This window comes from Hordeum vulgare, chromosome 5H, assembly GCF_904849725.1.
Source record: "Hordeum vulgare subsp. vulgare chromosome 5H, MorexV3_pseudomolecules_assembly, whole genome shotgun sequence".
Classification (NCBI taxonomy): Eukaryota; Viridiplantae; Streptophyta; class Magnoliopsida; order Poales; family Poaceae; genus Hordeum; species Hordeum vulgare.
Genome location: NC_058522.1, coordinates 34,871,148 through 34,898,148, shown reverse-complemented (window position 1 = coordinate 34,898,148; position 27,001 = coordinate 34,871,148). Strand labels below are relative to the sequence as shown.

Below are 27,001 nucleotides of genomic sequence, written 5' to 3'. Positions count from 1 at the left end.
CCCGGTCATCTTTTGGCAATCCTTGTTTGCCAAACGACGTCAGGGTTCAATTTAGACCAGAATTGCATAGTTCAGGATGCAATCAACCGGAATTTCGACTTCAGGGTTGGTTTCGGTAGGTCTCTACGAATTCAGTGTTTAAAATGGACTTTTTCCATGAAATCATGACTGATACGCATCCCTCCTAACCGCATGCGATTGGTGCGTGGCCTCCCACCGCAAATCACGCGGCTGCGCGTTCAAGAGGAATGGAAACCAGCACCGCGCTCCATTCTGGATCCTAATTTTGAAATTACGAGCACCGCGCTCATCGCCAGCCACCTCGACGGTCGCCAAGCACCCCGCCTCCGTCTCACCAGGCGGCAAGGCGACGCCGGAAACAACCGCAGCCGCAGCCGGAGCGATCCTCGCCGGTTCCGGCTTAACATGGCAGAGGCAGACCCTGAACGCTCAATGCCTCCTTCAATGGTCGACGGCCTTAAGCCCGGGCAGAGGAAGGTTTTGTTTTGCTGCTTCGACAAGAATTTGGTTAAACAAACAAGGGTCTGTGTGTGCGCGCCAAACTGTTCTTGAATTATCATATATACTCCCTCCGTTCCTAAATACTCCCTCCGTACCACAATATATGACGTTTTAGCAGTTCATTTGAGCTGCTAAAACGTCATATATTATGGGACAGAGGTAGTACAAGACATTTAAGAGATTACATTATGAACTACATACGAAGCAAAATGAGTGAATCTATATATTTTAAAATTTGTCTACGTACATCCATATGTCGTTCACAGTGGAATCTCTATAAGGTCTTGTATTTAGGAAACCGAGGAGGTATTATTATGGAAAATCATTTCTTCACGGCATATTCTGAAATTCGTCGCCTTCACTGGCTGCAGGTGACCCAGCTAATTTATTACGTGTTAGAACACGCGGCATACAAACATGGTGAGCAGAGCCTAACAAGCACAATTGTAAGCATGGCTCAAAATTTTGTTGGCAGCAACAACATTGGTCTGCTGGTGCCCGACGGCCCGTACGGCACCAGACACAGAGGGGGAGAAGATGCTGCTCTGTCTTTTGAAGCTGTGTATCCCTTGCTCACCAGGCTGCCGCCCATCACCCGTTTGATTTTTCCCAAGGACGACGATGTTCTTCTCAACTACTCCCTCCGTCCCAAAATTCTTGTCTTAGATTTGTTTAGGTATGAATGTATCTAGTCAAGTTTTAGTGTTTTGATACATCCATTTCTAGACAAAGCTAAGACAAAAAATTTGAGACGGAGGGAGTACTTGATACAAGATGGAAAGTCGGTTGAGCCAAGTTGGTAATATATTATCTCTTTTGAATTACTAGCATTCATCCTAATGGACTAGTTTTTATGTACCTAGAATAATATGACGCCTTTTCTTGTTCTTCAGGTATATGCCAATGTTAACAGCTAACTAGTATCTTTGATCTCAAGATAAGTGCCAGTACATGAATCCTCCTTACAAGCACAATTGTGCAGAATCTGAGAGGAAGAAGAAGGGGAAACTAGGGTTCTAAGGTACCCGCCACCGCCGAGCCGTCCTGATCGATCTTCGATGACCTCCTCCTCTCGCCCACTGCCTCCTTGTTTATCTAGGCTGCGTACACCCACTGGCCTCCCAACACTCTTCGGTTGGGCCTCCGGTCTCTTCTCACTGGGCCTTGGGCTTCCATGCTGTCGGGTCCGGTAGTTAGTTGTGATGGTGGCCCACTGGTGGCAGAGGTGCTAACACCCGCCCCTCCTTGAGTTGCGGCTTGCCCCCAAGCCGCTGCACACGGGAAACGTGATTGCAGTTCATCACGGTCTTCCCAGGTAGGATCAAGGCTATCGCTTGACCATCGTACCAGAACTTGGTCCACCACACGGTTGGCCTTGGTTTTCTGACGACTGTCAAGAACTTCTAGGGGAACATCAAATTGGTTAGAATCATGTGGTAAAATTGGGGAAGCAGACACACCTGGCTGCAAAGCTTTGCGGAGTTGGGAGACATGGAACACTGGATGAATCCGAGAGGTCTCCGTAATGCCACCCTATAGGCAACTTTACCAATGCGCTCAAGGATGAGAAAGGGACCAAAGTACCGGAAAGACAGCTTGTGGCAAGCACGACGAGCGACAGAGCTCTGCACATAAGGTTGGAGCTTGATGTAGACAGAATCACCAATTGCAAAGGTTCGTTCATACCGCCCTTTATCAGCTTGGTGCTTCATCCGCGTCTGTGCTCGTAGCAAGTGTTGCCGGATCAAGGAAGTCATTTCCACACGTTCAGAAAGCCAAGTGTTGAGGTCATCGACTGGGGTAGCTGCAGCTGCTTCTATCCCCCAATGCCGCGGGTCATGGCCGTATAGCACAAAGAATGGGGACTTGCCATGCGCACTATGCCAACTCGTATTAAACCAATACTCTGCCAAAGCTAACCAAGAACTTCATTTCTTGGGACAGGAATGGACAAAGCAACGTAAGAATGTCTCCAAACATTGGTTTACGCGCTCTGTCTGGCCGTCCGTAGCTGGGTGGTAAGGGGTGCTCATTCTCAGAGTTGTGTTGGATTGTCGGAATAGTTCCTGCCAAAATCTCCTTGTGAAGATGGGGTCTCGGTCAGATAGGATGGAAGCAGGAAGACCATGCAGCCTGTAAACTTGATCAATGTAAGTGCTTGCTACTTGAGACGCCGAGAATGGGTGAGCCAGAGGAAGGAAGTGGCTGTACTTGGAAAATTTGTCAACAACAACCAATATACAGTTATATCTGCCGGACTGGGGTAACCCTTCAATGAAATCCATGGAGACCATTTGCCAAGCACGATCCGGTACAGGAAGGGGTTCGAGTAAACCTGGGTATCTGCACCGCTCTGGTTTGGCTTGTTGACATACATCACATGCTTGGACAAAGTTAGTAACCACACGCTTCATGCGAGGCCATGCGCACACCGCCTTCAAGCGTTGGTACGTAGCCGGAGCTCCCGAATGACCACCGATGGCAGACTGGTGTCCTGCGAGCAATAGTTGTTGCTGCTGGAGAAGGTTGCGGCCGATCCAAACTCTGCCCTTGTAACACAATAAGCCACTCTCAAAGACAAAGTGTCGGTGTGACCGTGGGTCTGATTGTAAATCATCAATGATCTTCTGTGAAGATGGGTCCTGTGCATACCCTTGACGCACTTCCTCAAGCCATGCTGGCTGGCAGAGAGATATCGCATAAAGTTCATCAGTTTTAGAAATCGGACGCCGGGAAAGAGCGTCTGCTGCGCCATTGTCAGACCCCTTACGATAGCACAAACAATAGCGCAAACCCAAGAGTTTAGTGAACGCTTTTTGCTGCCACGGGGTGTGCAGCCGCTGGTCTTCAAGATGCACCAGGCTGCGTTGATCGATCTTGATCACGAACTCAGCAGATTGCAGGTATTGCCGCCAATGATCAACAGCCAACAAAATTGCCAATAGTTCTTTTTCATACGTGGAAAGCCCCTTGTTGTGCGGTCCCAAAGGTTTGCTTAAGAAGGCCAATGGGTGCCCATCTTGTTGCAGAACTGCCCCAACACCAAAATCGATGGCATCGGTTTCAATGGTGAACTGTTTATGGAAATCTGGCAAGGCTAGGATAGGGACTGTAACCAATGCTTGTTTCAACGCCTCGAATGCTGTTGTACACTCGCTAGTCCATACAAATGGAACATTCTTCTTCAGCAAATGTGTGAGTGGTTTAGCAATAATACCATAATGACGGACAAATTTACGATAGTATCCGAAAAGCCCCAAGAACTGCGTGAGCTGCTTGACGGAGTGCGGTAATGGCCATTGTTGGACGCGCATAACTTTATCCAGCTCAGTCGAGACCCCTTGCTCACCAATGATAAATTCCAAATAGGATAGTTCCCACTGCGCAAACGCACACTTTGACATTCTGATTTGCCATTGATCAGCTCGTAAGAGTTGCAACACTTGAGTCAGATGTTGGACATGTTCAGAGAAGGTCTTAGAGAACACCAAAATGTCGTCAAAGAAAACCAGAGCACAAACTCGTGCAACCGGCTTCAAAGTCTGATTCATAGCACCCTGGAACGTTGATGCCCCCCCCCCCCGTGACTCCAAACGGAAGCACTTTGTACTCATAGTGACCAGAATGTGTTTGAAAGGCTGTTTTATATTCTTCACCTTCAGCTAGGCGTATTTGGTGGTATCCAGCATGAAGATCCAATTTAGAGAACCAACTTGCTCCAGACAATTCATCAAGCAACTCGTCGATAACTGGCAGGGGGAATTTCAGAGTCACTGTCAAAGCATTGAGCCTGCGGTAATCAATACATAAGCGCCACTTGCCATCCTTCTTGCGCACCAAAATGGCGGGAGAAGCAAACAGACTGGTTGAATGTTGAATGATCCCAGCTGCCAACAATTCCTCAACTTGTCGCTCAATTTCATCTTTTATTTCTGGGGAGTGACGATATAGAAGGATGCTAATTGGTTGGGAGCCTGGCAACAAAGGAATATGGTGATCGCAGGCTCTGCGAGGGGGAAGACCTTGTGGTTCATCGAACACATCTGAATACTCCTGCAACACCTGCTGAATCTCCTCGGGTACAGGTGCATTTGAAGTGGCTGAGTCGACGGGTTTGTTGTCATTGGGCATGCGGCAGAGGCACACAACATGCTCGACCTCCCCTTGAGTGCACAACTGTTGTAGTTCCAAGGCAGAAATTTGTGGGCAAACATTGTCTGAGAAGTTATGTCCTTGCAACTGAATCACCTCGGAAGAAGTACGGATGGTGATGGTTTTCTGAACCCAATCAATGTCCGGGTTGAGTGCTTCCAACCAATCCATACCCACAATAACATCAAAACCTCCCAATGGTAACACTTTAAAAGATGTGGAGAACGGATGGTTTTGGACTACCCATGGGCAGTTAGGAATTTATGATTCGCAATGTAATTCAACACCATTGGCGACCTTGACGTGGGCTTTCTTGGTCAATGGTTGCAATCCTTGGAGCCCTTCTGCGTGTCTGGCATTGATGAATGAAGCTGAACTACCCGAATCCACGAGGACTTCCACATTTCGCCCTTGAATCTGAGCACTGAATTGCAGCAACTTGGAGGACTCGTTCCCATTGAATGCCTGAAGTGAAACTACAAACACAATGTCGTCAATTGCATTGTGATCTTCACTGGTCTAGCCTTCTTCTGTTGGGGTAACACCCATGAAATCCATGAATTCCTCCAAAACGTGCATCTGGATGGTGGCTGGACAAGTGTGATCGCGCCCCCATCGCTCTCCACATTTGAAACATAATCCTCTGGCTCTTCGATATGCACGCAGAGTATTGAGGGAATTTGCCTCTGAAGCCACTTGACGCGGGGAATCAACGGGAGCCGCACGCGCTGCATCGACGCTGCGGTGATCAGCAACAACTGGTGGTGCAGGAGGACGCGGTTGATGAAGAGGAACTGCATGGAGTGGAATGCGCGGTGCAGCTCGGTAAACTTGTTCCGGAAGGCGGATGTTCTTTGGGCGAGCTCCGTCGTGCACTTCCTCCTGGACCAAAGCAAGCGAGCAAGCTGTGTCTAGGTCAGGGGGGCGTTGGATCATGACCGCAGCTCGCAAATCCGCCTGCAATCCACCGATGAAGCGTGTCAAGAAATAAAATGGATGAATTTGATCAGAATAAGATAACAAGTGATTCATCAAAATTTCAAATCGCTCAATGTAATCTTGCACGGAACTGGATTGTTTAATGGCAAAGAATTGACGAATTAAGAGCTGGTGGCGGTCGCGACCGAAACGGGTCGACAGAACAGAGCACAGTCCGTCCCAATTCAGGCCTAAGACCTTTTTCCTAACTGATTGTAACCAAACTGCGGTGGTGGGGGAGAAATTGAGGGTAGCCATTTGTACCCAAACAGACTCTGGAATCCCATAGATGGCAAAGTATTGTTCACAGAGATCTTTCCACAACATTGGATTCTCTCCGTCGAACACAGGACAAGGAACAGAAGGTGGACTGGGAGCATGTGAGGCAAAAAATGGTGCTAAATTCCATGAACCCCCGGCTGGTGATAGACTATTGACAGCGGTGGGTGACTGTAGTTGGAATTGGACCGTACCGTTGGCCGGAGGGGCCGACGGGCTGACCAACAACCCGTCGACCGCCGTTCGTGGAGGTGGTGCAGTGCCGAGCCCATCGGCCCGAGGAGAGATGCGCGCCGAATGACCGTCCGAAGACGAATTGCTCCTCTGCGCCAACAGATCGGGTTGATCTGTCGCTGACGCCTCCCCTGCGTCTTTCCCCTTGTCGTCCGTGTGCTGCTTCTGGAGTAAGCCGACTGCGTCCTGCAGATCTGCGATCTGCGAGTCGATCTTGGGCCTCCAGGACTCAAACTCGGCCGCGACGGAAGACTTGATGTCCTCCTTCCACTCCGCCCGTAACTCCTTGAATAGATCCTTGAGGTCGGCCTTGGTGACGGGATCCATGGCTTCTCGTTGAAGACGATCCGCCCGCTGCTTCCGGGTTTCGATGATGGACGCCGCCAGGACGGAAGCGAATTTTTGTGGCTGGCTCTGAGTACCAAGTGTTAACAGCTAACTAGTATCTCTGATCTCAAGATAAGTGGCAGTACATCACTAGTGGAAAACGGGCCTTTGGCCGGGACCCTTTAGTCCCGGCCTGCCTCTGGCTGGGACTAAAGGCCCGGCCACGTCGCCCCAATTCTCAATGCCTCCCTCGAGGCTTTAGTCCCGGCCTGTAAGGAGCCTTTAGTCCCGGTTCGTGTCCCAAACCGGGACTAAAGGGCTACGCGGTGGGCAGCCCACATGTGCGCCACCTTTAGTCCCGGTTTGTGTCTCAAACCGGGACTAAAGTCCTCTGACTATATATAGCACAACCCCCCTCTCCCCTCTTCCTTGCATTTTTCTTGGATGTAGGATTGTGGGTGTGTTCTAGCTCTCCACTTTTTTTGATGCACTAGAGGTGTTTGTTGAAATGTGTGTTAGAGCGATGCCGCTTCAGTTCACTGAACACAACTACGATATGAGATGCCTGAGCCACGCTTAAACCTCTTCCTCTTTATTTCTACTTATTCTAAAAGGTTAGCAACTATATTTCCTCGTTTAGACCGTGCGGTACTAATTTTTAGGATCGTGATTGTATTTGATATACTGTCGTATAACACAGATGAGCCATCCATGGATGTACGGTGATCGACGCACAACCGCTTACAGAGAAGGCGTGCATTCTTTTCGAGATGCAGCCGATGCGAACAAGCATGGTGGTGGCTATATGTTTTGTCCATGTGTTGAATGTCGGAATGAGAAGGATTACACTTCCTCAAGAGTCATTCAGAGCCACCTGCTTTGGTCCGGTTTTATGTCGGGCTATAATGTTTGGACCAAGCACGGAGAAAGCGGGGTTATGATGGAAGACGACGATGAAGAAGAAGAGAACGATGATGACAACTACCGACCTATGTTCCCTGAGTATGCTAATACCGCAATGGAAGACAATGAAGAAGAAGATCAGGATGAAGAACGGGAACCAGATGAGCCCGCTGATGATCTTGGCCGGGTCATTTCTGATGCACGGCGAGGTTGCGACACAGAAAAGGAGAGGTTGCAGTTCGAGCAGATGTTACAGGACCACAACAAATTGTTGTACCCAACTTGTGAAGATGGCCAGAAGAAGCTGGGTAGCACACTGGAATTGCTGAAGTGGAAGGCAGAGACCGGTGTGACTGACTCGTCATTCGAAAAGTTGCTGGTACTGATGAAGAAGATGCTTCCAAGAAAGAACGAATTGCCCGCCAGCACGTACGAAGCAAAGAAGCTTGTGTGCCCTCTAGGATTAGACGTGCAGAAGATACATGCATGCCCTAATGACTGCATCCTCTACCGCGGTGAGAAGTACGAGAATATGGATAAATGCCCGGTATGCACTGCATTGCGGTATAAGATCAGAAAAGATGACCCTAGTGATATTGAGGGCGAGCCACCCAGGAAGAGGGTTCCTGCCAAGGTGATGTGGTATGCTCCTATAATACCACGGTTGAAACGTCTATTCAGAAATAAAGATCATGCGAAGTTGTTGCGATGGCACATGGAAGATCGTATGAAAGACGATAAGTTGAGGCACACCGCTGATGGTCGGCAGTGGAGAAAAATCGAGAGAGAGTTCCCGAGATTTGCAGCTGACGCAAGGAACTTATGGTAGGTCTGAGTACAGATGGCATGAATCCTTTTAGGGAGCAAAGTTGCAGTCACAACACCTGGCCCGTTACTCTATGTATCTACAACCTTCCTCCTTGGTTGTGCATGAAGCGGAAGTTCATTATGATGCCAGTGCTTATCCAAGGTCCAAAGCAACCCGGCAACAATATTGATGTGTACCTAAGGCCATTAGTTGATGAACTTTTACAGCCGTGGGCCGAACCAGGTGTACGTGTGTGGGACGAGCACAAACAAGAGGAATTTGACCTTCGAGCGTTGCTTTTTGTAACCATCAATTATTGGCCTGCTCTTAGTAACATTTCAGGACAGTCAAACAAGGGATACAATGCATGCACACACTGTTTGAATTAGACAGAAAGTATTTATCTGGACAAATGTAGGAAGAATGTGTACCCGTACAATCGTCGTTTTCTTCCGCCCAAGCATCTCTTAAAGAAAAAAGGCAAGCATTTCAATGGCAAGGCAGAACCCCGGGGGAAGCCTGTCATCCATACTGGTGTTGAAGTATTTGATATGGTCAAAGATTTAAAAGTAATCTTTGGAAAGGATCCTGGCAGCCAACCTGTTCCTAACGGCCCTGATAAGTGCGTACCCATGTGGAAGAAGAAATCTATATTTTGGGAGCTACCCTACTGGGAAGTCCATGAGGTCCGCTTGGCAATCGACGTGATGCACCTGACGAAGAATCTCTGCGTGAATATTCTAGGCTTCCTGGGCTTGTATGGGAAGTCAAAAGATACACCGGAAGCACGGGAGGACCAGGAACGTCATAAAGGAAGAGATGGCATGCATCCAGGGCAGTTTCAAGGGCGTGCCAGCTACGCTCTTACTAAGGAAGAGAAGGAAATCTTCTTTGAAGTCCTTTTCAGTATCAAGGTCCCGACTGGCTTCTCGTCGAATATAAAGGGAATCGTAAATATGAAAGACATAAAATTCCAAAACCTAAAGTCTCATGACTGCCACGTGCTTATGACGCAATTGCTTCCGGTTGCATTGAGGGGAATTCTACCGGAAAATGTTCGCCTGGCAATTGTGAAGGTATGTGCATTCCTCAATGCAATTTCTCAGAAGGTAATCGATCGAGAAAGTCTATCAGGGTTACAGATTGATGTGGTCCAATGTCTGGTCAGCTTTGAGTTGTTGTTCCCGCCATCCTTCTTCAATATAATGACACACCTCCTAGTTCACCTAGCCGAAGAGATTAGAATTCTCGGTCCTGTGTTTCTACACAATATGTTCCCCTTCGAGAGGTTCATGGGAGTCTTAAAGAAATATGTTCGTAACCGTGCTAGGCCAGAAGGAAGCATCTCCAAGGGCTATGGAACAGAGGAGGTCATTGAGTTTTGTGTGGACTTTCTTCCTGACCTTAAGCCGATTGGTGTTCCTGAATCTCGGTATGAGGGTAGGCTGACAGGAAAAGGCACACTAGGAAGGAAGGCAAAAGTATGTATGGACGGGCATTCTTTCTGTCAAGCACACTACACAGTTCTACACAATTCCACCGTATATCGTGAGACACAAGAATATTCTACGCTCCGAAAACCCGGGGAAGGCTGACTCTTGGATTAAAGGGGAACATGAGAAGACTTTCGGCAGTTGGTTGCAGACACATCTCATGAATGACGACACCGTTGGAGATGAGCTGTACTATTTGGCCAGGCCACCATCTTCGACTATATGTACTTTCCAAGGGTATGAGATAAATGGGAATACATTTTACACGGTTGCCCAAGATAAAAAGAGCACCAACCAAAATAGTGGTGTCCGCTTTGATGCAACAGACGAGAATGGGCACTGTTTGGAAACATATTACGGGTACATAGAGGAGTTATGGGAACTTGACTATGGACCTACTTTTAAGATCCCTTTGTTTCGGTGCAAATGGGTGAAGCTGACAGGAGGCGGGGTAGTTGTAGACCAAAAGTACGGCATGACAACAATGGATCTCAACAATCTTGCGTACATGGACGAACCATTTGTCCTAGCAAATGATGTCGCTCAGGTTTTCTATGTGAAGGACATGTCTACAAAAACGAGAAAAAGAAATCAGCAAAAGAAGATATCGTCCGATGAGCCAAAATGCCACATAGTTCTTTCAGGGAAAAGAAACATCGTGGGAGTAGATGACAAGATAGACATGTTAGAAGTTTATAATAAGTTTCATGAAATTCCGCCCTTCAAAGTGAAAACTGACCCAAGCATCCTACTGAATGATGAAGATTCTCCATGGCTACGACCCAGAAGAAAACAGAAATAATAGATAGGAATATTGGTGCAATAAGGTAATAATGTATTAAACCTTTTATGTAATGCATGTATGGAATGTACTAAATTTCAAACACTTCTCATTTTCATAGTTTTGTCATATTCTCAAATACGCAAAAAGAATTTTAATAAACCTTTGTAAGAGATGAGTTCTCGTTCGAAACCCTGATACTTCAAGAGAGATTGTCCGTTTTGTACACGAAGTGCATCCAGTTTTTGTCGTAGCCCTCTCAACTTTTTAACACATGCTATGTGGGTGAAATGATGATAGCATGCCAACTTTCAACATTTTCAGAGTTCATTTGTAGTGCTTTTCAATTTCAGGGTCAACTAGCTCAAAAAAAAGAAGTAAATGCACGAAGAATACCAAATGAAGTCAGAAATTGTTGTAATTTTGTGATGTGCCTTTGAATGGTGCATTTTGAACACACAAAAAGTATGGAGTTCAAATAAGTTCAAAAAAATGAAATCCCTTTGTAAGAGATGAGTTCTCGTTCGAAACCGTGATACTTCGAGAGAGATTGTCCGTTTTGTACACGAAGTGCATCCATTTTTTGTCGTAGCCCTCTCAACTTTTTAACACATGCTATGTGAGTGAAATGATGATAGCATGCCAACTTTCAACATTTTCAGAGTTCATTTCTAGTGCTTTTCAATTTCAGGGTCAACTAGCTCAAAAAAAAAATAAGTAAATGCACGAAATATACCAAATGAAGTCAGAAATTGTTGACATTTTGTGATGTGCCTTTGAATGGTGCATTTTGAACACACAAAAAGTATGGAGTTCAAATAAGTTCAAAAAAATGAAATCCCTTTGTAAGAGATGAGTTCTCGTTCGAAACCCTGATACTTCGAGAGAGATTGTCCGTTTTGTACACGAAGTTCATCCGGTTTTTGTCGTAGCCCTCTCAACTTTTTAACACATGCTATGTGGGTGAAATGATGATAGCATGCCAACTTTCAACATTTTCAGAGTTCATTTGTAGTGCTTTTCAATTTCAGGGTCACCTAGCTCAAAAAAATAAGTAAATGCACGAAATATACCAAATGAAGTCAGAAATTGTTGAAATTTTGTGATGTGCCTTTGAATGGTGCATTTTGAACACACAAAAAGTATGGAGTTCAAATAAGTTCAAAAAAATGAAATCCCTTTGTAAGAGATGAGTTCTCGTTCGAAACCCTGATACTTCGAGAGAGATTGTCCGTTTTGTACACGAAGTTCATCCAATTTTTGTCGTAGCCCTCTCAAATTTTTAACACATGCTATGTGGGTGAAATGATGATAGCATGCCAACTTTCAACATTTTCAGAGTTCATTTGTAGTGCTTTTCAATTTCAGGGTCAACTAGCTCAAAAAAATAAGTAAATGCACGAAATATACCAAATGAAGTCAGAAATTGTTGAAATTTTGTGAGGTGCCTTTGAATGGTGCATTTTAAACACACAAAAAGTATGGAGTTCAAATAAGTTCAAAAAACCATATTATGAAATTAAATATTATCATTGGCGATTTATCTCTATTATGAAATTAAATATATCAAAAAACCATTGCAGAACATATGACCAAATTAATAGAAGTTCGTCATCACATTAAAGCCAAAGAACAGTAGTGATGAAATGTTATTATTGGAAAAAATAAATACATAAAGTTCTCTCATAAAACAACATACAACTATGTAAAACATTTAAATAAAACAAAAAATGCGATCAAAATCGCAACTAAGGTAACAATTGACCCAACAGCATAATGATACCAAGCCTCTTTATCAATGGCATATTTTCTAATATTCCTAATCTTCAAGCGCATTTCATCCATCTTCAAGCGCATTGCATCCATCTTCAACCGCATCGCATCGATCTTCATCTTGCGATCATCGATGACATCGGCGACATGCAACTCCAGTTCCATATTCTTATCCTCAATTATTTTCAATTTTTTCTTCAAGTATTTGTTTTCTTTTTGACCAAATTTAACTTCTCGACAAGAATTTCTATGTGGGTTGGAATTTCCGGTTCACATACCTCCTAGATTAAAAAATATATGTCACGTTGGTCGTCATAATTTTCATAAACACTAAATAAAACAAATAGTTATAAAAGATAATATATACCACATCCGTATCATAGACAGGACGAGGGCCGACGGAGGCGGATACCAAAACCATCGCACTATATAATAACAAAAAATAATGAAAGTGAGTAATTTATACAAGTATGTATCTAAATCATACAAGTAAGATTTTATTTCTTTTAAAAAGAAGATAAGAACAAAAGGCTCACCACGGTGGTGCTCGGGACGAGATCGGCACGGGGCGATCGACAATGGTGAGGACGGGCACGGGACGACACCCTACGCATGTGCAGACTCTAAGAAGTTAATTTGAGCATTTGAAATGAGCTACACTAGCAGTGACAAATGAAAGGATGAAGTAGCTAACCTTTTAAAACACTTGTGCAGTTGGTGCACGGCCAAACCTAGACAAATATTAAGGAAAATGGAGCTTGGAGGTCGAGCTTGGAGAGGAGAAAGCTTAAGTAGAGTGGCTCGGGCATTTCATCGAACACGTCATGTGCATGAACTAGAGTGGCAAGAGCATGGCATGGTCACACTTCAACAACCAAAAAACAGGGGATATGGTGGGCAGGGGAGAGGGTTTATATAGGCAACACTTTAATCTCGGCTTTTGTCTAAAACCGGGACTAATAGCCTAACCTTTAGTCCCGGTTCTTGCCATGCCCCGGGACTAAAGACCCCCTTTAGTCCCGGTTGGAGCTCTGCACCGGGACTAAAGGCCCCTGCTTCCCGCCTTCTGGTCTGCCGAAAAAGGGCCTTTAGTCCCGGGTCGTGGCTCCACCCGGGACTAAAGGGGGTCTTTAGTCCCGGTTTGAGCCCCGAACCGGGACCAAAGATCCTACTATATAAGCGGGAGTTAGAAAATTTCCAACCCAAATCGCATTTCCTTCTCTCCTTCTTCCTCGTTCTCCTGCCCGGCGTGACACAACGACGAACTCGACGACACCGTCAGGCTGCCCGCCGTCCTGCTCGCCGCCGCCTGCCGTCCTCCTCGCCGTCGCCGTCGTCCTGCTCGCCGCCGCCGTCCTCCTCGCCGCGCGCCGCCCTCCTCCTCGCCGCGCGCCGTCGACACCTCCGGCCGGTAAGCCCCCTGCCCCCTCCTCCCCAACACTCCGGCCAGTAGAAGAAAAGAAGAAAAAGGAGAAGAAAAGAAGAAAAAGGAGAAGAAAGGAAGAAAAAGGAGAAGAAAAGAAGAAAAAGGAGAAGAAAGGAAGAAAAAGGAGAATAAAGGAAGAAAAAGGAGAAGAAAGGAAGAAAAAGGGAAGGAGAAGAAAAGAAGAAAAAGGAGAAGAAAAGAAGAAAAAGGAGAAGAAAATAAGAAAAAGGGAAGAAAGGAAGAAAAATGAGAAGAAAGGAAGAAAAAGGAGAAGAAAGGAAGAAAAGAAGAAAAAGATTTTTTTGTCATTTAATTCCTATTGTTATTAGGTTTGTGCTAGATTATTAGGGTTAGTAATATGTAGAATTAGGAAAAAGTAAAATAAGAAGAGGAGGAGAAGAAAATAAGAAAAAGGAGAATAAGAAGAGGAGGAGAGGAGAAGAAGAGGAAAAATAGAAGAAGAGGAGAAGTAGAAGAAGAGAAAAAATTAGAAGAGGAGGAGAGGAGAAGTAGAAGAAGAGAAGAGGAGAAGTAGTAGAAGAAGAGGAGAAGTAGAAGTAGAAGAAGAAGTAGAAGAAGAGGAGAAATAGAAGAAGAGGAAAAATTAGTTTACGGTTACAAGAAGAAGAAATATTTTTTTTGTCATTTAATTTTGCTATTGTATAGTGTATATGCTTAAGTGTTAATAGTGTTTCTTAGATTATTGCTTAATTTTTCTATTGTATATGCTTAAGTGTTAATAGTTTAATTTTGCTATTGTATATGCTTAAGTGTTAATAGTTTATTTTTAGCAAGAAAACTAATAGAACTAGTTTAATTTTGCTATTGTATATGCTTAAGTGTCCGGGACTGGGCTCCGCCCGGCTGGTATTTTAGAGTTTAGGTTCTAGCCAAGACCCGGGACTAAAGGTCCTCCTATATAAAACGACACTTCGAAGTTTCCAACCCCTCTTATATAGTTTGTTAGTTTATTAGTTAATCAAATGTCCGTTTTTTGCAGAACTATGGATCCACATATCAGGAACCTCGAAGAGGAAGAACTTCTCGAAGATATAATCAAAGACGGCCCCGACGTTGAACCAGCTGAATCTCCGTCGTCATATCTAAACCCCTCCGGATATGGAATGGAGGTCGAGCGACACGAAGATGAAGCTGATGGGGCAGGAGATAGGTCCAATGACGGAGAAGGTGATAGCTCCACTGATGGAGAAGCCGGTGAAGAAATAATAAAGTCCGGCGAGGTATATATATGAAGTTCGACAATCACTTGTAATATGTGAAAAATATTGGAGATAGCTCTATATTGTATACATATACATTAATTTGACGAATGTTTCTCCCTCTTAGGCCTCCACATCGAGTAAAGCTACAAAACGAGGCCCGACTAGAAAGTTGGATGCACGGACGCATTACACCTTTGAGGTGATATTGCCTACAGGCGAACCCAGGCTTCCTAAGAATGCTGCTGACACATTCAAGAAGCAATGCGGAGTTCTCGTTAGGGATCACGTCCCGATCAGCGTTCGGGAGTGGAACAAGCGCAAAGGGGCAGCCGATAGTGACTATGTCGCCGAAAGGTACAAAGATAATCTTTGGAATGATCTCATGTCACATTTCAACCTGCCAGAATGTGAGAATGAAGACGCCGCAGACAAACTGAGGGCCAAAGTCAAGAAGTGGACTCTAAAGAAGATGGCCGAACTGTTCCGTAGCTGGAAGAAGAAGCTATGGAAAAACTATCTGAAGACAAAGAAAGTGCCAGTATTCGAGGGGTATCTAGCCAAGCAGGCGAATCACTGGAAGGCATTTAAAGAGTACAAGGAGTCAGAAGATGCCCAGGCATTATCAGAAAAGAACAAGATAAATGCCGACAAGAAGAAATATCACCACAAGCTGGGGCCAGGGGGCTATGAGACTGCCATCCCAAAGTGGGATAAGAAAGAGCAAGATCTGCTAGATAAAGGCATCGTACCTGAACCACTCCGTGATGAGTGGGAATTGAGAGCAAGAAATTGGTTCCTTGCGCATGGTGGTTCGTATGACGAAAAAACAGGGGACCTCATCTGTAGTGACGGTCTTAGGATACCCAGGGAGAATTGGAAAAGGATAGTGAAAGAAATTAAGGAGGGAAAAAAGAAAGTTCACTGCAGATAGAGAGAACGATTTGCTCACACTGGTCCTCGGCAATGACGAACATGGAGGACGAACGCGAGGCTTCGGTCCTTCTTACCCGTGGTGGCTTGGGTTTGCCAGAGACCAAGACACTTACAGAAGCCGAGAGAGAGCAAAGAAGCGGCAGCAGGATGAGGAGAATGACAAGTTCAACCAGTTGCTTGCCAGGATTAACGAGCAACAGAAGCAGATTGATGAGCTTAGAGGAGTAGCGCGCCAGGAAGATCCTGCACTTGATATTACCGGCGCCCCATCTAAGCGGAAAAGCAGCGTGGCTGAATCTGAGGCCCCGCCTGACGATGCACGAAGAATGATAGAGGGCGGTCCCGGCTACCCCATGGATGGAATCAAGGAGTCACCATCATGTGAACTCCATCAGAAATTCAAGAACATATCCATGAAGGTGGCCGTCGGACAAGCTTTACCTTCTGGCCCTGATGCACGCTGGCATGGCCGTGAGATTCCAGCTGGCTTTCTAAAGTCGGGGTGGATGAAATCCTGGCGGGGTTTCATGATATGGAGCTCGACATAGCTGGACCCGAAGATGAGAGGACACTCGGAGAAGTACTGGGTGGAGTCATCCTATGGGACAAGAACTACATCAAGCTTCCAGGCTCGGCCCCAAGGACAACACCGCCTCCGAGTCGTTGCAGGTCACCTACACCTCCATTACCTCCAAGCCCTCCACATGACGCCGGCCAGCACAACACGAGTCCATCTCGATCACCGCCGCTGGACTTGGGTCGTCCGTCTCCGCCGCCGCCCACTTCGGATACTAAGCGGGAGCGTGCCACCAAGAACGCTCCGCCGACGATTCCTAAGCGACGGAGCCCCCCAAAGCACAAACGGTCGCCCCTCCCAAAGGTACCTCATGCTAATCTTCCTATCATACCTTATGATCGTACCTCCGAGGAAAACGCCAGGATAGCAAAGGAACATCATGATGCGCAGATGAAAAAGAAGGAACCCGAGCCCCGCCCGGAATACACCGAGAAGCAAATAGCATTTGCAAAATACTTCACGACCCTTCCATCACAGTATGACTTACACCATAAGCCTGATGACTATACACGCACATTGCAGAAGGAAGTGAAAAAGAGCAGATCACGTGCAAGTGCAAGTGGGAGCAAATCAAGTTCAATTACAAGCAAGAAAAAATCAGACGTTCCTCAGCTTGGACAACAGGCCAAACAGTCGATCCCACCCCTCAAGGTGTTAACCGAGAATGTTCCCCCTCCGGTGCAGGGGCAAGCTTTTGAAATAGCAAAGAATTGGGCGGCTGAATGGGGTGTCTCGGTTGAAGATGTTCTGGCTTCCCAAGACGACAGGTTACCCAAGGCTGTGGTAGCCCCTAAGCCACAGTTTGTCATGGGAGGGCCTTTGGTCAGCAAAGATGATCTCCCAACAAATATGCGTTACTTGCATACATGGTACTTAAGTGAATCAAAGAATGGGAGAACGATGATCGTGGTGAGTGTCCCACGGGAGTACTACGGCCGCCCCGAAGAAATCCATATCGACTTTGATGAACTCTTCCAGATGTACAATGGCGACGCCCTCGACAAATCGCTTATGAGTTGCTATTGTCTATAAGTTTTTCAATTCGTTGTCTACATATAACTTGTTTAGTTATTTCAATTCATTGTCTATATATAACTTGTACTCTATTATGCAGAATGAAGATTCTGGATTGTAAAAGTAAGAACATCCTAAATATTGGGTTTATTGACCCAGATAAAATACATATAGTGACACTAACTGATAAACCCAAGGAGACGGAGGAAAACCTTCTAAGGTTTCTAACATATCAAAATTTCTGTGACCACATACTGTTTCCATACAACTTCAGGTGAGGGTCTTTACTCTGTTGTGTCCATTCACTTATAAGTGTAATTGATAAGTTACTGTCACATATATATATATATATATATATATATATATATATATATATATATATATATATATATATATATATATATATATATATATATATATATATATATATATATATATATACATATACATGTGCTGCTTCCATTGGATTCTGTTGGACATTCAAATTGATAAGGGAAGAGTTGATGCCTTCGACCCATTATCGAGACCCTTGGAACAGTTCCAAAGCCTGTAGGACATGCTCCAAGGGTAATTTCAATCATTCTTGCGCTCTATCGGTCTCTTTCGATGATTTTCTAATATATCAATTAATTAAAAACTTAGCAAATCATTATCCTTGTCGGGCAGGGTTTGGAAGCGGTTCAAGTGCGTGACTCCCGGTAACTTTCCTGAGAAGCTGACCTTTAGAGCGGCTCAGGTAAGTAGTAGTATGATATACTTCTATTTTCAATACATTTATGATGCTAGATTATTATTTTGATTATATATATTCTATTCTCATAAAGTGCGACCAGCAGCCACGGGGAACACATCTATGCGAATACTATGTTTGCGAGACCATTCGCACGTTTACCTCTAAGCACAAGGATCACAGATTCAACGTAAGCAATGAACATTCACACCTCTATTTTTACCCGTCATTCTTTGTTATCATGATTGATATTCATATTCATCTCCTCTTCTTATATAGTACACGGCCATGAGGACGAAGGTCCTACCAGAGCAACGCGCGATTGCTGTTGCAGAGGAGCTTGCGACCTTTCTGAGGACGGAAGCTATAGATGACAAAGGACGATTTAGTGTAGCTAGGGGCCATTACTGATGTTCGTCCATGTAACCGAATAGACGGGCTCTAGTCCCGATAATTCAGATCTCCATATAATTGTATATATATGCTCGCTTGTAAGATAAGTTAATCTTATATATATATGCATAATTATTTCTATTTAAATTATATGAAAACTAATTCCCAAACACCAAACGAGGCATCACGTTAATCTCTCGAACACCCAAACCCTAAAACCCTAAAACCCAAAAATAATTTCATTCAAAAAAAGAACCCAAAAAAAAGCAAAATCTGAAACTCTTTAGTCCCGGTCCGTGTAACGAACCGGGACTAAAGGGCCTGCCCCTGGGGCGCTACGAGGCGCCCACGTGGAGCACCTTTAGTCCCGGCTTGTAACAGGACCGGGACTAAAGGTTAGGCCTTTAGTCCCGCCCCTTTAGTCCCGGTTGGTGAACCGGGACTAAAGCCCCTTACGGGCCGGGGCTAAAGGCCCCGTCCCCACTAGTGCATGAATCCTCCTTACAAGCACAATTGTGCAGAATCTGAGAGGAAGAAGAAGGTGAAACTAGGGTTCTAAGGTAGCCGCCGCCGCCGAGCCGTCTTGATCGATCTTCGATGACCCCCTCCTCTCGCCCACTGCCTCCTTGTGTATCCAGGCTGCGTACACCCACTAGCCTCCCAACACTCTCTGGTTGGGCCTCTTGTCTCTTCTCACTGGGCCTTGGGCTTCCATGCTGTCGGGTCCGGTAGTTAGCTGTGATGGTGGCCCACTGGTGGCACAGGTGCTAACAGCCAATCATTCCCATGGTTTTGGTCAATGGAAGTGGTATTGGCACTGGATCGAGCTGCTACGTCCCAAACTACAATCCAAGAGACATTATCGCTAATCTGAAAAGGTTGGTAAATGAAGAGACCGTCGTACCAATGGACCCTTGGTACAAGGGGTTCAAGGTCCGTGAAATGCATTTACTATGGCATAGTTTTGTTACATTAGTTGAGTTTGGCTACTTAATTCAACCATTGCTTCTTGATGCAAATTTTCTGTTCATAACCTGGCAGGGCTCTTTGAAGAAGTCAAGTTCAGAGGCAGCAGGTGCCACCTATACCATCACTGGTGTTATAGAGCAAGTTGATGACACAAAGCTTAAAATTACTGAGCTTCCCGTCCACTGTTGGACTGAAGATTACAGAAAATTCCTTCAATCCATGTGTCCTATTCGTATTAAGAAAAGTAAAAATGATAGTGACAAGGAAATGAACAAGGAACCGCCGTTTTTAGAGGTAGTTAATTATACAAATAGTCCCTTCCCTTGGGTTCAGATGTTTTCAATTTCTTTAATTGCAACTGATTTACAGGAGTATCGGTCAGAATGTGATCATGCGAATGTAGAGATTGAGGTTATCTTGAGTGACAACAACATGAATATTGCTAAGAAGGAAGGCCTTGAGAAGAAATTCAATATGGCAACCACAATAGGAACAACAAACATGCACCTTTTTGACTTGGATGGTAAAATTCGGAAGTATGACACCCCAGAGGACAGTAAGTATAAGTATTCAATATGGATCTGTATTAGAACTAGCACCCTCCCTCCCCTGTATATTTATCTGAAATTATGTTACCTTTTCAGTACTTGAAGAGTTCTTCAAGCTGAGGCTCGAATTTTATGGGAGAAGAAAGGTATGTTGACCTTTCCCTCTGTGATGATGATATTCAAGTTCAAACTGCTATATTAACTAGTTCATGCTGTGTAGGCAGTAATGCTGCAAAATATTGAGAAAGAACTGTCGAAGCCTAAGAACAAAGTGAGGTTTATCTTTGCTGTTAATTCCGGGGACATCGTAGTCAGTAACAGGAAGAGGGCAGAGTTACTCTTGGAGCTTAAGCAGAAGGGATATGCAACTTTCCCAAATGAAAATAATGCGGCTAAGAAGTAGATGGACAAAATGGTTATGACTATCTTCTCGGAATGGAAATCCATACCTTGACTGTGGAGAAAGTACGGGAGCTCGTCGCAGAAAATAAGAAATTAGAGGATAAATTTCAAAGTCTGGTTGAGAGACCTTGATGCTCTTGAAAAAGAAATGGATGTAACTAAGCAGTGTTTCCCTCTTAATGTTTTGGTCGATGTTATGTGTTTCATCTCTTCGCACTCATTGATTTTTGATACAGGTTCTCGATGCAAAATTTGAAGTTGAACAGGAGGAAACAAGACATAGGCGGGAAAATTACTTGAAAGATGAGAAGTTGTCTAAAGCAGCGCCCAAGAGACGGCCTAAGAAGACTGCGTCCAAATCTCAGAAGGTACAGAGTAAGAGAAGAGATGAAGTTCTTAAGTTACAGAGGACTAGGTAGTATATGTTGTTCTTTAACTGATAAAACAAACTTACTTTTCGAGGTAAATTTGGCTGGTAACCACGATGAAGATTTGGAAACCAAACCCCCGGCACAAAAGAAGAAACCAGCCAAGAAAGTTTGGTTCCTCGAGCAAGCCTTCTTACTGTGCATGTTAAAGTTTATTTTTTTTGCTTTACAAATCTGTTTAACAATTTAATAGGCAAGTGCACCGGTGAGACATGATGACGACGAAGCGCTCAAGCTAAAAGATCGTATGACTGCTTATACTATTGGTGACTCCCCTCCAAAATGTAGTGGTAATTCTTATGTACAATCTTGTGTGTTGTGCCCATGATATATCTATCTCTTACAAAAGTTTAACCAGGCCATTTACAATGTTGTTTATTTGCACATCAATGTTGTACATGTTTGTGGAGCCGTGGAATCTGAGACTACAAAAGAACAGAAAGGAAAGAAAAGGCGGAACGAACCAAGCAAAAGAGGCACAACAAAGAAGGCTACGACACCCTTAACCAAGTTGTCTGGTGAGAGCGAGGACAACAAGTTTGTCATGGAAGAAGTGCAAGTTGAGAAGAAAGCCTGCTGCGGAGAAGCCATAGAGGAATACCATCACTGGGGCTCCTCCCCCTTCCGAAAGCTTTGCTCAACCTGTTGCACCGAGAAGGTCAGCAAGGGTTAAGCAATCTACATCGATTGATTGACGATAATTCTTAAATGCATTATGCATCTACTTGTGAACATTTGAGATGACGATAATTCTCAAATACATTATGCATCTACTTGTGAACATCTGAGACTTGTGCGTCTTGGGTCCGATGCACAAGTCTCAAATGTTCACAAGTATACCAGACTTCAGATGCACAAGTCTCAAATGTGCGGCGACAGGCGGCGCCACGCGCTAGAGAGGAGGGGGAGGAGTCCGACGGTGTGCCACCTCGCCGGTGACATGACCCATGGCCGGTGTGGTGGTGCCTGCCCTTCCAAATCCTAAGATCCGATTTCTTTTTTTGTTTTTATTGAAGGGTGTCTGTAAAATTATAGGGAATTTTTAAGATACAGAAAATTCCTCCTCATATAACGACGCCTAACATGAACCGTTACGCCACGTCATCACTTGTGGGGCCCATCGATCATAATCATGTTTAAATCGGTCTAAATCATCAATTAATGTTTTTATAAAAAAATGAGCCTGGTAATTATAGTATTTTTTCTGAAAGAAAGATCATGCCTCTCGGTGCGATGAAACATCGTTGCTAGTTGTCCGCAAAGTTTCTTCCCATATGGTGCCTCTTATCTGGCCGTTAGTTTGTTTCGTGATTTGTGCACAAAAAGAGCGTTACAGGCCACACATCTGTTCGCTAGTGACTGCATGTAGGTACTCTCGCAGCGGTCTGCATACTGCTACTGTAGTCACATGGGTTTGCCAGACCTGAAGTAAAGAGAGAGAGTTTGTCGAGGCACCAAAGACTTCACTTTTACTATCTGTCAGATAGCCGTTGTGTAAAACTAAGGATTAATGAGAACAAGCTATTAGCTTAGTTGCATAAACGGATCTATTACTGTTGGCACATGGTTGGATATGCCTACAAACTCTTCTCCTTTTACTATCCCAAACACAAACACCAAAGGCTTCACTTTTACTACAACAATAAAGGTACTATAGATGTCAACTAGGAAACGCATCTGCCCTCCACCCCCAACCCTTCCCCAACCTCCCCCGTGCGTCGGCGCCGTCCCGCACCAGGGAGCCCCCGCCCTCCTCCTACAGCCGCCCCACCTCCTCTCCCCTCCACCGCCGTCGCCCGGGGCGTCACAGGGCAAAGCACTTGTGGCGTGGCGGCGTCGGCGGTTTTTTCCTCGGATCTCGATCTGGTTGGAAGGCGGCACTCCTTTCTGGCCAGATCGACGACGGTGGCGCAGATCGCCGGCGGTGGAGGACGGCACCAACAGCGGTGGATCTGGCCTTGACTTAGTCGGGCTGCAAAATATTGAGAAAGAACCGTCGAAGCCTAAGAACAAAGTGAGGTTTATCTTTGCTGTTAATTCCGCGGACATCGTAGTCAGTAACAGGAAGAGGGCAGAGTTACTCTTGGAGCTTAAGCAGAAGGGATATGCAACTTTCCCAAATGAAAATAATGCGGCTAAAGAAGTAGATGGAGAAAATGGTTATGACTATCTTCTCGGAATGGAAATCCGTACCTTGACTGTGGAGAAAGTACGGGAGCTCGTCGCAGAAAATAAGAAATTAGAGGATAAATTTCAAAGTCTGGTTGAGAGACCTTGATGCTCTTGAAAAAGAAATGGATGTAACTAAGCAGTGTTTCCCTCTTAACGTTTTGGTCGATGTTATGTGTTTCATCTCTTCGCACTCATTGATTTTTGATACAGGTTCTCGATGCAAAATTTGAAGTTGAACAGGAGGAAACAAGACATAGGCGGGAAAATTACTTGAAAGATGAGAAGTTGTCTAAAGCAGCGCCCAAGAGACGACCTAAGAAGACTGCATCCAAATCTCAGAAGGTACAGAGTAACAGAAGAGATGAAGTTCTTAAGTTACAGAGGACTAGGTAGTATATGTTGTTCTTTAACTGATAAAACAAACTTACTTTTTGAGGAAAATTTGGCTGGTAACCACGATGAAGATTTGGAAACCAAACCCCCGGCACAAAAGAAGAAACCAACCAAGAAAGTTTGGTTCCTCGAGCAAGCCTTCTTACTGTGCATGTTAAAGTTTATTTTTTTTGCTTTACAAATCTGTTTAACAATTTCATAGGCAAGTGCACCGGTGAGACATGATGACGACGAAGCGCTCAAGCTAAAAGATCGTATGACTGCTTATACTATTGGTGACTCCCCTCCAAAATGTAGTGGTAATTCTTATGTACAATCTTGTGTGTTGTGCCCATGATATATCTATCTCTTACAAAAGTTTAACCAGGCCATTTACAATGTTGTTTATTTGCAGATCAATGTTGTACATGTTTGTGGAGCCATGGAATCCGAGACTACAAAAGAACAGAAAGGAAAGAAAAGGCAGAACGAACCAAGCAAAAGAGGCACAACAAAGAAGGCTACGACACCCTTAACCAAGTTGTCTCGTGAGAGCGAGGAAAACAAGTTTGTCATGGAAGAAGTGCAAGTTGAGAAGAAAGCCAGAGGAAGAAAGCCTGCTGCGGAGAAGCCATAGAGGAATACCATCACTGGGGCTCCTCCCCCTTCCGAAAGCTCTGCTCAGCCTGTTGCACCGAGAAGGTCAGCAAGGCTTAAGCAATCTACATCGATTGATTGACGATAATTCTCAAATGCATTATGCATCTACTTGTGAACATTTGAGATGACGATAATTCTCAAATACATTATGCATCTACTTGTGAACATCTGATACTTGTGCGTCTGGGGTCCGACGCACAAGTCTCAAATGTTCACAAGTATACCAGACTTCAGATGCACAAGTCTCAAATGTGCGGCGACAGGCGGCGCCACGCGCTAGAGAGGAGGGGGAGGAGTCCGACGGTGTGCCACCTCGCCGGTGACATGACCCATGGCCGGTGTGGTGGTGCCTGCCCTTCCAAATCCTAAGATCCAATTTCTTTTTTTGTTTTTATTGAAGGGTGTTTGTAAAATTATAGGGAATTTTTAAGATACAGAAAATTCCTCCTCATATAACGACGCCTAACATGAACCGTTACGCCACGTCATCACTTGTGGGGCCCATCGATCATAATCATGTTTAAATCGGTCTAAATCATCAATTAATGTTTTTATAAAAAAATGAGCCTGGTAATTATAGTGTTTTTTCCGAAAGAAAGATCATGCCTCTTGGTGCGATGAAACATCGTTGCTAGTTGTCCGCAAAGTTTCTTCCCATATGGTGCCTCTTATCTGGCCGTTAGTTTGTTTCGTGATTTGTGCACAAAAAGAGCGTTACAGGCCACACATCTGTTCGCTAGTGACTGCATGTAGGTACTCTCGCAGCGGTCTGCATACTGCTACTGTAGTCACATGGGTTTGCCAGACCTGAAGTAAAGAGAGAGAGTTTGTCGAGGCACCAAAGACTTCACTTTTACTATCTGTCAGATAGCCGTTGTGTAAAACTAAGGATTAATGAGAACAAGCTATTAGCTTAGTTGCATAAATGGATCTATTACTGTTGGCACATGGTTGGATATGCCTACAAACTCTTCTCCTTTTACTATCCCAAACACAAGCACCAAAGGCTTCACTTTTACTACAACAATAAAGGTACTATAGATGTCAACTAGGAAACGCATCTGCCCTCCACCCCCAACCTCCCCCGTGCGTCGGCGCCGTCCCGCACCAGGGAGCCCCCGCCCTCCTCCTATAGCCGCCCCACCTCCTCTCCCCTCCACCGCCGTCGCCCGGGGCGTCACAGGGCAAAGCACTTGTGGCGTGGCGGCGTCGGCGGTTTTCTCCTCGGATCTCGATCTGGTTGGAAGGCGGCACTCCTTTCTGGCCAGATCGACGGCGGTGGCGCAGATCGCCGGCGGTGGAGGATGGCACCAACAGCGGTGGATCTGGCCTTGACTCAGTCGGGCTGAATCGTTGTGCTACCGATCTCAACTGCCGTCGGCGGTGCATTGTTCCTGGACTTGATCTGCAACACGAGGATGTCTGGGGCACCGGCCCTAGGCTTGGTGGTGGTGGCCTTCTTCTTCGTCGGAGTTGGCCGGTCGGCTGGCTGTGCATGGAGTGGGGCCAGGCAGCTGCTGGTGAAAGCCGTGATCCGACTTCGGTCGTGGCGGGTGACGACGACGCCTACGCGTCGTTACCTTCTTCAAGGCATCACCTTTGCAATCCACGTTTTCCCACTCGCAGTTCAGTCAGTGTCGGGCTGCTTTGGACCGTGGTGGTGCTGAGGCCGGTCAGGCGGCTGGATCTTTTGATCTAGTCTCCGGCAGAGAAGACGGCGACCCGCGCACAAGAAGCTGGATGGAGTTCTCTGAACAGATCTAGGTGAAAACCTGTTCTTGTCTAGATGTCAAGGCCGGCGATGGCGACGCTCTACGGCGTCGTTTCCTTCTTGAAGGCATCACCAAGGAGAAGTTCTAGACCACTATCTTCTACCTCTGGGGGAAACTCTAGATCGATAGATCAGAGGACGGTGGCGCGCTTGTGTCGTCTCCCCCTTGGGGGTGTCATTCTTGGAGGTGTACGCGGGCTCGGGGGACCAGTGGATGATTTCTTCGGTGGAGCAGTGCTTCATCCTGCACATTGAAGGCGACGGATCTCGATGGCGTGGCGCCCTGGTGATTAGGCGTCTGATGTGCGATGATGGACTCGCACAGGAGGGCGACGCTGTCTGGCGTCGTGGTGGCGTCGACGGCAGTTAGACCGGGCAAGGTGGATGCGTCAGTACAGTTCCGAAGATAGATTGGTGGCAGTTGGCGGCGGTGACCTCTTAGTGTGCGCCGGACGGTGGGTGCCCCATACCCGGCAGGTGGCTTGGTTGGGCCCTCATGTCTTAGATGTTAGGTTTAGCTGCGAGGTTTGTTTGGTATTAGGCCGAGACTATCAGCATCCCTTCATCAAGTGCATAGAAGTAGCGACATATGTTGCCTAGACGGTGGCTTCAGTCTTACTGAAGTATTACTTTGTAAGGTCTTTTGTGAATAATTAATAAAATGGTTGCATGCATCGTCGAGATGCAGATGCCGGGGGTCTTCCTCCTTTTCTAAAAATAAATAAATAAATAAAAATAAAGGTACTATATCGGCGAGCTTATAAAGCAAGGCATAAAAGAATGCATCGTTTTTAATTCTGTTACTCGTAAAGGAACAAATCAACAGACTGTAACTTGCACTGCATCGATGTCGATATCCATTACATTTTTTTGAAGGCAACACCAAATTTCATTAACTAGGACGGTGTGAGGGAAAATCCCCCTCAACACAAGCTGCCACTTGGGCAGGAACAATGTTACCCCATTCCTCAAAGTGGTTTGTTTCATACATACGGCCAATACAGGCTAACTGATGCGCGGTACCATTTTCTTCTCAACGACAGAGCATAATCTTCTATTGGGAGAACCAGATCTTCAGTTGGTATTTCATGTCCTCGACGACCGAAGCATACGCTGATGCATCCACGCGAGTT

The 27,001-nt window shown here is 45.4% G+C and overlaps 1 pseudogene; it reads left to right on the top strand.

Moving 5' to 3' along the window:
• Positions 1–192: 192 nt before the first annotated feature.
• Positions 193–24,074, top strand: LOC123396270 (annotated as a pseudogene).
• The last annotated feature ends 2,927 nt before the right edge of the window (positions 24,075–27,001 follow it).